Genomic DNA, 13,153 nt, shown 5'->3' with positions numbered 1-13,153 from the left:
AATTATATATCATAGAAAGCTAAAGTCCCCTGTGGTGGCCTTCTGCCCTCCCCACTGCTTGATACGTTGTGAACAATTTGGTATGAATCAATTACGTCTTAATCATTAATGGGATTTTCTGTTATTAATACTGTACTAATACAACTGTGGCCTTTTAAACTTAATTTAAGTGAAAAATTAGCTGGATCAAAAAAATCTCTAAAGGTAGATAAAATTTAAGTGGGGAAAAATAAAGCAGTCTTTTTCTCTTGTAATTTATGTTTCAGCTTCTTTCAAGAAGCATTGAAACAGCTTACAATAAAAACTAGGGCAAAGGAAAAATACAACTAAGAATCATTTATAAAGTGTAAATGAGAGAAAGAAAGGGGAATTATTCAGAGAACAGGAGAAATGTTAAAAATCAATACATGCTAGTGGCAGAAAGTTATACCATTTGATTTAAAACATTGCACAAAGTTTCAAATAGTCCTATTGAGATGCAAACACAACAAAACAAAAATGGGGAAAAAAGTTAGTTAAAAAAGAATTTGCAGTCCAAAATTGGACTCTGTGCTCAGAATGTGTCCTGTGTCCGTATAATTAACAATGCTGCTTTCAGGCAGGGACGATGGTCACACAACTTTGTGTTTCTGGGACCTAGTGTCATGCCGCCCAGTAGCAGGCCCTAAACACATTTTATAGGATGGCAAGTGAATGAAACTGTGAATGAAGGAATGAGTGACACAGTTTTTGTTAGCTGTTTATTTATAACGCATATGTAAGTGCTTCCTTGCCTACCAGCTTCAAGGGCATGATGTTCAGTTCATTCACTTTATAAAAACAAATACTGAGTGCCTTGTGGCACAGTTTTAAGTGTTATAAATACTGATGTATGTAAGACAGTTTGTGCCCTCATAGAGCTTATGCTCTAGTGTGGCAGAAAGAGAAGTAGAGAAAGCAGCTATACTATGGGAAAATCAGATAGACAAGTTCATGGTGCCGAGAGAGCTCAGAGACAGAGAAGCTAATGCAGGGTAAGGGGAGAGCTGCAGCCCTTTACGGGGAAGCAACTGTGCAGGGTGCAGACAGAGAGACACGGTTGTGGTATGTAGCTTCCTGGTGATCGATCTGGCCTAAAATAGGAATAACGCTTGGGCTCTTAAAGAGTGGCGTATACGATCCTCTTGACTATCTGATGTTTCAGACAGGATTTGAACCGTTAGCAGAATAGTTAAAGTTCTTTTAATTCTGTAACACTGAACTTACTAGTAAGTATCTGAGGAAGAAGTGTTCTGACCTTTAGACTGAAGGAAAGTTCCATGCTAAGCATTAGGTAATACAGTACATCCGACGTTCAGTCTGGTCCCAGCTGGACAAGGCACATTTGAAACGGCAAAACTGAAGAGAGACTGAGGGAAGAACTATTGGCAAAATTGGACATATTTTTTCATGAGCATGAAAAGAGTGCTCATCCAGGACCAGGCAACAATAGGAAGCCATTATCATCGTGGGAGTAGTTGAAGCAGGAAGAGAAGGCTGCCTTTCAGGAGCCATGGCCGTAACTAGCAGAAAACAATTAGAAGCCATGCCTGGAGAGGAGAGAGCTGGGCAAATGAATACTCAACCCTCTCTCTCCTCTTCCCTTTGAATTCTTTTGGACACTTTCCATTGGTTGAACCCAACTGGCAGTCAGAAGGCAATAGGTAGTGCAGTTGATTCAGTTCTTAGAAATCAGCCTCCTGGGAAGAAAGCCAGGGAAAACATGAAGAAGAGTGGATCTAGAGGGGCAAATGAAGAATAGCTAGCATAATTGAGGATCTGATTTCTGATTCCATTAGTGGAGAGCTGTCCAATTTCATTCAATAAAGGTTGTAAGTTACAGACTATGAAATACAGAATACGTTGCTTTTGACTCTAGAAAACAGTACTGAATCATAAGAAACAACCTTCTGGTGTGTCTGTTGGAGGAGGAGACCGGGTGGCTCAGTCAGTTAAGTGTCCGATTCTTGATTTCAGCTCAGGTCATGCTCTCAGGGTCATGAGATCAAACCTCGTGTCAGTTCCGCATTGGGAATGCAGCCTGCTTAAGATTCCTTCTCTTCTTCCCACACCCTCCCCAAAAAGAAAAAAAACAAACCAGAAATAACCCTCTTTTCTTTTTTCCCCTCCTACTCTCTTTCCCTCCTCCATCTTTCCCTCCCTCCCTCCCACCCTCCCTCCCTCCCTTCCTTTCTTCCTTTTTAGAGAGAGGGACAGGGAAGGGGGGTGGAGGGGGCAGAGGGAATGGAAGACAGAGAATCTCATGCAGGCTTCACGCTCCAGCACAGAGCCCAGTGCAGGGTTCGATCGCATGACCCTGAGATCAGGTCCTGAACCCAAATCAAGAGTCAGACACTTAACTGACTGAGCCCAGGAGCCCTGTACTGATTTCTTGTTTTAGTAATATCTCCAGAATAGATTACTCTTACGACTCTCTTTGGTTTATAGACAACCAGAAGACTTACTTCAGATAAATCCCCATTCACCCCCTATTTCTGACCGAGCATGGGGAGTATTGACAGTGATGCAATTTTCCAAAATTCTTCACTTATTTGAAGCGGCCTTTGGACAGCCTGAGAATATGTGGAAATCAGATCATGGACCCTAGATGAAGAGTGATCTGTAAATTTGAGAATGAAAATACTGTATTTCGTAGATTTTGAGATACATTTTCACCCATACTTTAACATCTCTGAAATCAGGATGTATTTTACAATTGCTGTAGTCTTAAAATAACTAGTGACACATGAAAAGAGCGGTACATTTAGTGGTCCATGGCCTCTTTGAATAGTTAAAAAACTGAATGTCGAAAAGACATGTGTAAATATAATTCAGGTATTTCTCTATCTTGAGCAACCAGAATGTATCTCTGGCACTAGCTTATAACCCAAGGAAGCTGAAAACTAGTTAATTACAAGTTAATGTAATGATAATTTTATAATGAGTACCAAAAATACTGAATTAAAAAAAATTCTGAAGCTGCATTCTGCTTTAGGAGTTCTTTTTTTTTTTTTTTTTTCCATTTATGAAGTCTTTAACGGATAGAGAAATAGAATAATGGCTGCATGTGAGCCAGCCTTTTACCCTCTTTCCTATAAAGTAATTGAAAAGGAATTGTCTACATGGAGTTTATATAAAAAACGGGAATTGGAAATTGATAACATAATTGTTTAGCATTGTCCAGGTCTTTGAAAAATAGTACCCGAGAGACACGTGTTGTCTTGTAATGACACTGGTGTATTCTGCAGTAGGATTAATGTAGCACATTTTTTATTTTTATCAATACCATGTAAACATCGTTGCTTTTATTCTATACTTGCCAAGAAACCTTCGAATTAGCTCTCTGGGGCATTTATGGCCTTGAAGATCTATTAGATGTTTTGTAAATGGATAATCACTTTGGAATGTGGCTTAATATGAGCACAAACAGACAAATATCCTAGTCTCTTTCTTCTTTACCATGTGTACGGTCACTGTACTTTAGCTTGTCTTATAAAATTATTTCACAATTCTCCTTGCATAGAAACTCTTGTTCTTTCAGAGCCTTTTTTGAAGAGGCCTTCCACTGGAAAGACTGATGTGGCAGCTAGCTTGTCCAGTGGGGAAGACAGTCTGGGATTAAGAGGTGAATCCGATGAGGGCAGCTTACTTCTGACCTCTATACCCTATCTTCGCTGACGGGCACTTGTTTCATCCAAAGCCCTTGATTCCAGTGTATGCGGTGATTTCACAAGTATCCTAATCATTTCCAGGCTTGCTTATAAATTGTTTTAGAATAAACAATCTTTGGACCTCATTAGTCACTGCACCAGGAACATGGTGTGCACTTCTGGTCAGCCGACCTCAGTGAAGACATGATTAAAGTGAGGGTCCAGAGAAAGTTAGCTGATATGGACAAAAGAATGGGTTTCTGTATTGATTAATTGGCTTAAATTGGTGAATTCATTAATTAAATATTTTTTTCTGAGTGAAGCATAAAAAGAGAAGTGCTCTATAAAGGAAGAAGGCTGAAAGAGGAGATATGATTAAAATCTGTAAATCTGTGAAAGCTGTGCTTTTCTTATTTATCGAATCCTGGTGTACCAGAACTCAAGGCACTCTCAGAAGCTTGAAAGAGGTCTACAATGAATAGAAACTTGTGGAATACATTATCCAGGATGTGATGCAGATTGAAAATATAAGTAGATTTATTAAAAGTTTAGATAAGCTCGTAAACAGGTTAGGGAAACTAACACTTTGGGGTATGTCTGCAACTCTAGAAGGGAATTAGACATATTCCTCCACCATATTTGCTTTGCTGTGCCCATCAGAGAAGGATTATTATGGTGAATGGGTCATGGGTAGGATATATATTGTAGTCTCGCTAGGCAGGTAAGACAAGTGCCAAAATGTGGAAAAAACTGGACTCGCTGAATTATCCAAGTTCCAAGGCCATGTAAATAAAATAACTGCATGTGAATTCTTGGGGCATTAGTGGTGGACAGCCTCTGAAAGAGTGTACCTTGTACACTAGAAGCAGCCGATCCTGTTATCAGAGGACCATACCATAAAGTGCATATGTTGGATACAGTCAGAATCGGGGGTCATGTAACCTTCTGTTTCATAGACCACCATGTTGCTTGTGTCAAGCCTTTTTTGTACAGAGAACCAAGGTTTTGTCTGCAATTAATGCATAATAGACATAGACCCAGCCATATATATAAAAAAAGAAATAAAAGTTTCCTTTAAGCTATATCCTTTTAAAATGTTCCTGGAAAAGGGCCTCTATTCTTTTATTTAAAACAAAACTGGAAATGTGGTAGAAATATTTTTGTAGTAATTTTTTTTTTTTTTACAAATAAGTTTTATTGGCATTCTTTGTTGTCTCTCCCAGTATGAATTAGTTCCCTACATAATTTACTTCTGTTTTCAACGAAGAAGGCTGAAACTCATTTAAATTAAAACAGCCTGCAGTTCTATTAGGATGCATGTGGTACTGTTTCCCACCTTCTATCTTCACTGATATTAATAATACATTTTTTCTTTCACAAATTTGCTGGCGTGTTTTAAAAGGATATCTCCAGATGTGTTCATAAGCACACATTTGTACACACATGAGGGACAGAGGCATTTACAAATTATGAGGCATAATCTATTGTTGCCGCAGATTCTTTATAGTAGATCACAACCAAGTAATGCTCTCAGCATTTTATCTAAGGGGTTGGTGGATACAGATGGGTGATTTCTTAAAACCATGGCCTGAATTCTGAAAAAGGATCAACTAATATGGTTGTATATTTAAGTATCATAAATTGAAATGAGAAATACTTTAAGTTTTTTTTTTTTCTTTTTTAAAAAAATACGGAACGCTTCACGAATTTTGCATGTCATCCTTGCTCAGGGGCCAGGCTAATCTTCTCTGTATCATTCCAATTTTAGAATATGTGCTGCTGAAGCGAGCATAAGAAATACCTTAAGTTGTCCTTTGGATTTTGTTTTTTGTTTTAAGAAGACTTGAATTGCTTTAGTTAGCTCCTAAAGTTTTGGAAGTTCAAGAATTATAAAAATACAAGATTGTGCTTATAGATCTTTTTCTGCTTATTATTTCTTTATGGCCTTCTTATGTCTTTTACATGGGGTATACATATAATAAAAAAAATCAATGCCTATCCAATACATTTTTCAACTGGGAACCACATTTCGTGACTAAACAGGCAAATAAGTTACACTGAATATTAGCATCTGGGAGCATTTTTGTCCAGTGAGTGACTACGTGGGTTTAAAATCAATTAACACAATTAAATCACACCTAAAATTTGATACTAAATGATTTAAGTACAGCTATGTGATGCAATTATACAAGATGTATTAGTATGAAAGAATGCAGCCAAAACTGAGAGAGCAGAATATACAGTCGGCTTTCAAATAACATGGGTTTGAACTGCTCAGGTCCACTTCACTTACACATGGATTGTTTTCAGTAAATACAACACTGTGCTGTAAATGTATTTTTCTCTTCCTTATGACTTTCTTAATAACATTTTCTATTCTATTCTATTCTATTTCTTAATAACATTTTCTATAGAAAATAACATTTTCTATTTCTATTTCTTAATAACATTTTCTATTCTATTTCTATAGCTTACTTTAGTGTAAGAATATAGTACATAATACATGTAACATACAAAGTATGTGTTAATTGACTGTTTATGTTATTGGTGAGGTTTTCAGTCAACAGTAGTTAAGTTTTTGGGAAACAGTTATACATGGATTTTCAACTGTGTGGGGTGGGGGTGGGGCACTCATTGGCACTTCTAACCCTGTGTTGTTCAAGGTCAGCTGTATAACTCCTTCTAAACATTCATTTAATGAAAAATCTACTGCAAATGAAATCATACCGTAATTTGTTGTAATGCTTTTATAGTTTAAGAAACACTTTATTGCACATTATTTCATTTGGCCCACAGAGAACTCTGTGTGAAGTATCACTCCCACTTCATAGACAAAGAAAAGCACTTCCATCAGCATGACAAAAAATTCTATTATCTCCCTTTTCTGGGGCTCTCTTCTCTATTTCATTTACCACATGGCTACCAGAGTAAGCTTTCTCTTGCTGCAGATCCTTTAACGATGCCCCACTGCAGGAATATTCATGTCCACTAAATGGTGACTTTTGAGCCCTTTATTTTCCTACGCCTACCCATGTTCAAGCTCAGGGGTTGGAAACTTCTGTCAGGCACCGAAGAGCAAATATTTTAAACGTATGCACTATATGTTTCTGCCACAGCTACATAACTGTTGCTGTAGCATGAAAGCAGTTATAGATAATACTTAAACAAATGAGAATCACTGTGTGGTCAGGCCAGATTTACAGAAACAGGTGGTCAGTGAGATTTGTCCTGCAGGCCGTTTGCCAACCACTAGTTCTATAATACAGTCTCTTAGAATGTGGGGGAAAAACTGTCAGAAATTGTATTCATATATTTTTAATCCCATCCTTTTTTAAATTTAATTTTTGTGTATATTTTATATTATATATAATTATATTCACTATGCTTTATGTGTATTTAGAGCACATACTTAATTTAATTATTACTAATAGGATTTGTATTTTATAAAGTTGAGGGATTAACTCTCTGTTCCACCAACCCGCACCTAAGCTTCTGGCAATTCTCTGGACATACCAGACTATTTCCTGCCTCTGTGCCTTTGCTCATGCTTTCCTTTCATGTATTTAACACCATTTTTGCTCATTATTCTTTCTTGCATCTCAAACCTTCCTCTCTGAAATCCCTTTCCTTGAAGTATATCACTTTGAAATTCCTTTAGTTAGGGTTTACTAGAGGAAAAAATCTCTTTCTTTTCCCAAAGACATCATTATAACAATGATACTTTTGCTGGGTATAGAATTCTAGGTATAGAATTCTATGCAGCACATTGAGACTGTAATTCCACTGTCTTTTGGCTTTCATTATTGTTTTTGCCAGCTGTCAAATTTCTCTTGTGGAAGTAATTTGTCCTTTATTCTCTGGCTGTCTTTTTTTTGGTGGGTGTAATGCAGTTTTACAATGCAATTTCTTTATGTGCATTTCATTTTATTTGCCTGCTCAAGATTCATTGCAATTCATGAGTTTGATTTGGTAGGTATCCTTTTTTTCAGTTCTAAAAAAATGTTCGTCATTACTTCAAATGTTGTCCCTGTTCCTGCCTCATTATTTTTCTCCTCTCCTTTTGGAACTCCAGTTAAACACATGTTAGCCCTCATTCTTTAGCCAATATATCCCAATTTCTCTTCTATATTTCTTTTTCCACTGTGCTGCATTCTGAATAATTTCTTCTACCCTATTTTTTAGTGTACTAATTTCCCCCTCATCTATGTCTATATTGATGTTGAATCCATTTATTGAGGTTATTTTTTAGTCTTTTTATTTGGAAATAACAAAATATTTAGAACTCATGGATAAGTTGCAAAAATAAGAATAGTACAAAGAACACTTGCATACTTTTTGCCCAGATATACCTATTATCAAGATTGTACTCCATCTGCTTTATCATTTGTGCTCTCTCTTCTTGTCTATGTATAACTTTAATATATTACACAAGCTTTATGTGATAATTTATACATATATACACACATATATACTTTATATATATGCATCTATATCATATATATTATATATGTAAATATTTTTTTTCTGAAGCATTTGTAGGTAAATGACATACATCATGGCCCTTTACCCCTGAGCACTTCAATATTTAGTTCTAAAGAATAAGGATATTTTCATGTAATTACAATAAAGTTACCAATTTCAAAAATTTTTATGGGATAAATTTAATAATTAGAAAGCATTGGTACAGGGCATTTATCTAATCTCCTGCCAAATTTAATTTTTCAGTTGACTCAGTAATGTCTTTTATAGTATTCTCCCCCTCCCATACAGGAGAGTTAGATACTACATTTAGTTGTCATGTCTCATAAGCCTCTTTTAATCTGGAACATTTCCTTAGTTTTTCTTTGGGTTTTTTTTTTGTTGTTGTTGTTGTTTTAATTATTAATTATTATTATATGTACATCCTGGAAGACCATAGCCCTCATACTCAACTTTTAAAAATAGAATATTCCTAACTTGGGGTCTGCTGTTTCCTCATGATTAGATCCAACTTATGCATTCTTGGCAAGAATACTAAATCAATGATACCATGTCTTTCTCAGGGTATGACATCTGGAGGTGGCAATATTAATTTTGATCAGTCAATTTATCCAATTTCTCTTCTGTTTACTTACCTTTTTTTCACTTCTCTTGCAACTAATAAGCAGTTTGTGAGGTAGTATTTTAAGCCCTACAAATAGCCTGCTCCTATGAGTGGGAAATGAGGAGTTGCCATTCAGCTGTTATAGTTTCAGTTATTTGAGACAAATAACTTCTAGAGATCTGCTGTACAACATTATGCCTATGGTTAACGATACTGAATTGTAAACAAAAATTTTTGAAGAGGCTAAATCTCATGTTAAGTGTTCTTACCTCAATTAAAAAAAATCTGTGTATACAGAAGATAACAAAATCAGGTAAATAAGTTAGCTGGCATGCAAAAACAAATAGACAAAAATAATAAACCCAAATATCCTGTTTCGTCTAAAAGGTCTCCCTAGATTTAGTATTTAGTGATCATTCTTACCAGTTCCAGTCTTTACTACAATTGTTGCAAAAATTATTCATTTAAAATTAATTTTATTTTTTAATTCCAAAGATCTGATTCTTTTCAAATTTGCTAGAGGTGCATTTTGATATTTTCCCTTTCCTTTTCAATTTTATCCTATTTTTCTTTATTTCTTTAAGTACACTAGGAATAACTATTTTATAATATATGTCTAATGATTTAATATCTTGAGTCATTAAAGCTCTTTTTCTGCATTCCACAGTTCCTGCTGGACCTTGCTTCATGGTACCTTTTCTCAGTGATATGGATTTGGTCTTCACATTCACTCAAAGGCAGTTGTATGGTTAAACATCTCAGGGACTATTCCTGCTAATCTGCTCAGGAAGGGACACATTTTCTTACAGTCCTCTGGGGTAGGGGATAGGTTAAGGTGAGTTTACTTCTAGATCATCCTTTCCCTGCAGGTGTAGTCCTTTGGAGAAAGAGTTTAATGTAGGAATCTCTTCAATTTGTCTTTCCACCTTACAGGACCTGGACTTTCATTTTGTTTTCTCTCACCCTGAGAGGTCTACAAATGAAAACTCAGACTTCCCTAACTGACAAAGTCCTGGAGCAAAAGCAACTACAGAGCTGTGCTCCCTCTCTAAGCTCCTGCTTGACTTAGATTTTAGCCCGGTTATTCCATACTTTTATTCTCAGCTTTTTAATGGTGTTAAGAAAATGTTTTTGTACATTATCCAGTATTGTTTTCATTGAGAAGACTAGTTTGAATAACTTGGGCTTTGATATTCCCCCATGCTAGAATTTCTACATTAAGTGTTTTCTTTTACCTGTTCTGTCTCTCAAAAACACTCTTAAATTTAATCTTAGTTCAAGTGTCATCTCCTCCATAAAGACATTTCTGAACAAATCCCTCCTCCAAGATACAATAGGTTATTTTTCTATTCCAGCATAGAAAAATATAGTGCTTTGTTACTTGGTTGCTTTCTTTTGCCTTTCTGTCTGTCTCTTCCAAAGATACTGTAAGTTCTTAGAGAGTAGATACCAAATCTTACTCATTTTTGTGTTCTCAGGACCTGGTATTATGCTTGGTTCGTAATGGACCCATAACAGATGTTTGTCAAATGAAAGAATGAAAGCAGATCCAACTTTCCAGTGGACTGTACTCTTTGAGAACTGGTGTGTCTTGTTTGTTTTTGTGTTTTCAGTGTTGAGTACAGTATCTGTCCTGTACTAGTTGTCTTATAACTATTTGTTATTGACAGAACTTTTTTTGTTGTCCAAATGGAATTGAGATAGGCTAAGGGACAAAAGCCAGGGGACACAAGCAGGTTAATTCATAGAATGGGGTATTTGTGATGATGGTAGCAATGGTAGTAGAGTTACTGTGAGTCCTGAAGGGACATTATCTGGTTTGTCTAACCAAACAGATGGAAATTTTGAATTCTAGGGGATTTGTAATTCACAATTATTCAGAGATAATAGGCTAGAGAGGCAGATCCAGACAGAAGGCATAATTGAAGCAGCTCCAGCATTAGAAAAGGTAGTGGCACAAGTAGAGGTGTGTCAGGAAAGGTCTTCTTTGGCTTGCATTCTTGGTCTTTTGGGGGAGGGTATGTATAGAGCACAAACCAGGGGTTGGAGGAGGGCAAAAGGAGAGGGAGAAAGAAAATCTTACGCAGGCTTCACGACCAGGGCGGAGCCTGATCTCACGACCCTGAGATCATGACCTGAGCCGAAATCAGGAGTTGGACACTTAGCCACTGAGCCACCCAGGCGCCCCGCATTCTGGTCTTAAGATTTGATTGCTGCGTGGGATTGTTGTGTGCTTTGAGCAATACATGGGCCAATTTTTAGGGTGAGCAAACTTCTTTTGGGATAGCTATTACAATGAGGACAAAATTTTATGGATAGAGGTTTTATTTCCACCAGGTCTGCTTTTAAAACTTCAGAATTTGGTTCTCTTAGCTTGAGTCACCTGACTGCCCCTTTCCAGTAAGTGCCAATCAAGCTTCAGCGTCCCCAGATCCACAGTAATTGTTGCTCCCGGGCCTCCCTCCAAAACACGGTCCCCAATGTGTGCCTCTGTTGTAATGTTTCCAGTTGTAATGATTCCAGTATGCCTTTTGTTGTGTCTACTCAGAGTTCAAGGCTCAACTAAAATTCTAACTCTGCTAAGATACCCTCTATTACTCCAGCCCATTGACCAAACTCCTATAGATTATCTGAACGCTCAACGTTCTGCATTTAATTATATTCAGTTTTGTCATGCTCCTTAATTATTTCCTCAGGGTTACTTCTCTGTCCCAGTGTTGATTGTTGGCTCTCTAAAGACTCTGGTGTTCACCCTGGTGGGCCATTGATCTAGTTATGACACTGGTTATACACTGAAGAAGTACTTGTTGACCCACTGAATATAGATCGAGAACATTCCCACACCTTTTAAATGATCCTGTCTCATATGTGATAAAATCTTGGAGAATTCTAGGAGTTGGATTGAATGAGGGTCCTTTTTGCTTTGTTTTATAATCTTTGTTTTCTAGAAATATGAGAGGATATCATGTGGTTTGCCCAACTTCAGGCATTTAGAGATTTAAGTCTGGGAGCGGGACCGCCAGAATTACAATCTAAGCATGACGACTGCAGTTGAGGACTTAATCTTCTCATGACTCTTCTGCGAAAACACAGGCCTAACACCATTTACCCTATACTAGGTAACATACCATGGGGATGTGGTATTGGTTTCCTTTCCTAACTTCCAGTGCCTATAGAATTTGGTTTAAATCAACACATTGGTGTAAGTTATACCAATTGGATTTGTTTAATTCATATGTAGTTAAAATTAAAGAATCACCAAAACAAAGTATTTCATTACTTCTGTTTTGTTTACAGGTTCTTTTCAGTGTTTTATTTAGACTGTCACAGCTACTCTGTTCATAGCAAAACCTATCAGTGGATTACTGTATATGGAGTTTCTGCAGGGGGCCATGGTGTTTGGACCATTTTCCCATGGAAAGCTCTGCCAGCCCTTACAGTGCCCTGGTGCTTTAAGTCTTCTTTTGGAGGTGGCCTTCCCTTAGGCGGTCATTCTGAAGAGCCTTTCAAGAACCTGAAATGTTGCCATTGGAGCGTTTCCCAGAAGGAAATTGAACCACAATTTTTTGAAGTGCAGAGAACTCTCTACCAGGAGTATGTCATGTGTCTAGACATATTCTGATGTGTTTTTCATTACAATAATGCAATAATATGGGCTGCACCAAATGATAGGGTAATTCATTAAGACTGTTTTCTTGTCCATTTCTTTCACAACACTCAGTGAAAAGGACACTACGAACTATGAGCTACCTATGTGTAGCATCTGCCTTGTTTTCTTTCCCTTCTAATCTCTTTATACTTAATTTTTTCTTTCTGTTTTTGTTTTGTTTTGCTCCTCACTTTTTTCTGAGTAGAAAAATAAGAGTTTATCAGTCCTACTATATTTCTCAGCTGATTGGAGAGAGAAAAAAATCAACCTGAGCTGACTAATAGAGAGCCAGGGAATTACACATAAATCAGCAGTTACATAAGGGAAGGAATGAAATTTAGCTAAGGAAATTGGGATCTCTGCTGCCATGAAGAAAATAAATGAGACAATGTAGAATCATTATGAGAAGACTGGGTGGTCTACAAGGAAGAGGGCAGATTGTGCAAACTGACATTTGAGGAATCAGCCTGAATGTTGTTGCTTGGGACTAGTGCTGTTCATTGGTGTCATAGCAAAATGTGCTTTATGTGTGGAAGAGTTGAGCAGCCGTGGCAGATAGGAAAGGCTCTGAAATACAGGAGGGGGCTTAACCTCCTTGTCTCTGAGGTATGCTTCCTATTTCGAATGGAAAGTCCAGAGGCCCTCCCATTAGAATCCCCCTGGAATCCCAGCTGGACTGTCTTTGCTCCTGCAGGGACCAGAGCACACCTACAGAGAGAGGGCTTTCTCTTCCAACCACCTGCATTCACTTCC

At 37.2% G+C, this 13,153-nt stretch overlaps 1 protein-coding gene and 1 non-coding gene across 5 annotated transcripts in view; one reads left to right on the top strand and one right to left on the bottom strand.

The window, feature by feature from the left end:
* SLC25A21 (solute carrier family 25 member 21) overlaps positions 1–13,153 on the top strand; it is a 500,678-nt gene that overhangs the window by 88,940 nt on the left and 398,585 nt on the right. The window lies entirely within an intron of this gene.
* LOC125105756 (U6 spliceosomal RNA) lies at positions 5,353–5,460 on the bottom strand. The gene has a single exon (XR_007129023.1). It is a non-coding gene; the product is annotated as a U6 spliceosomal RNA (small nuclear RNA).

This window comes from Lutra lutra, chromosome 7 (assembly GCF_902655055.1).
Source record: "Lutra lutra chromosome 7, mLutLut1.2, whole genome shotgun sequence".
Lineage (NCBI taxonomy): Eukaryota > Metazoa > Chordata > Mammalia > Carnivora > Mustelidae > Lutra > Lutra lutra.
This window is presented reverse-complemented; position numbering and strand designations above follow the sequence as displayed.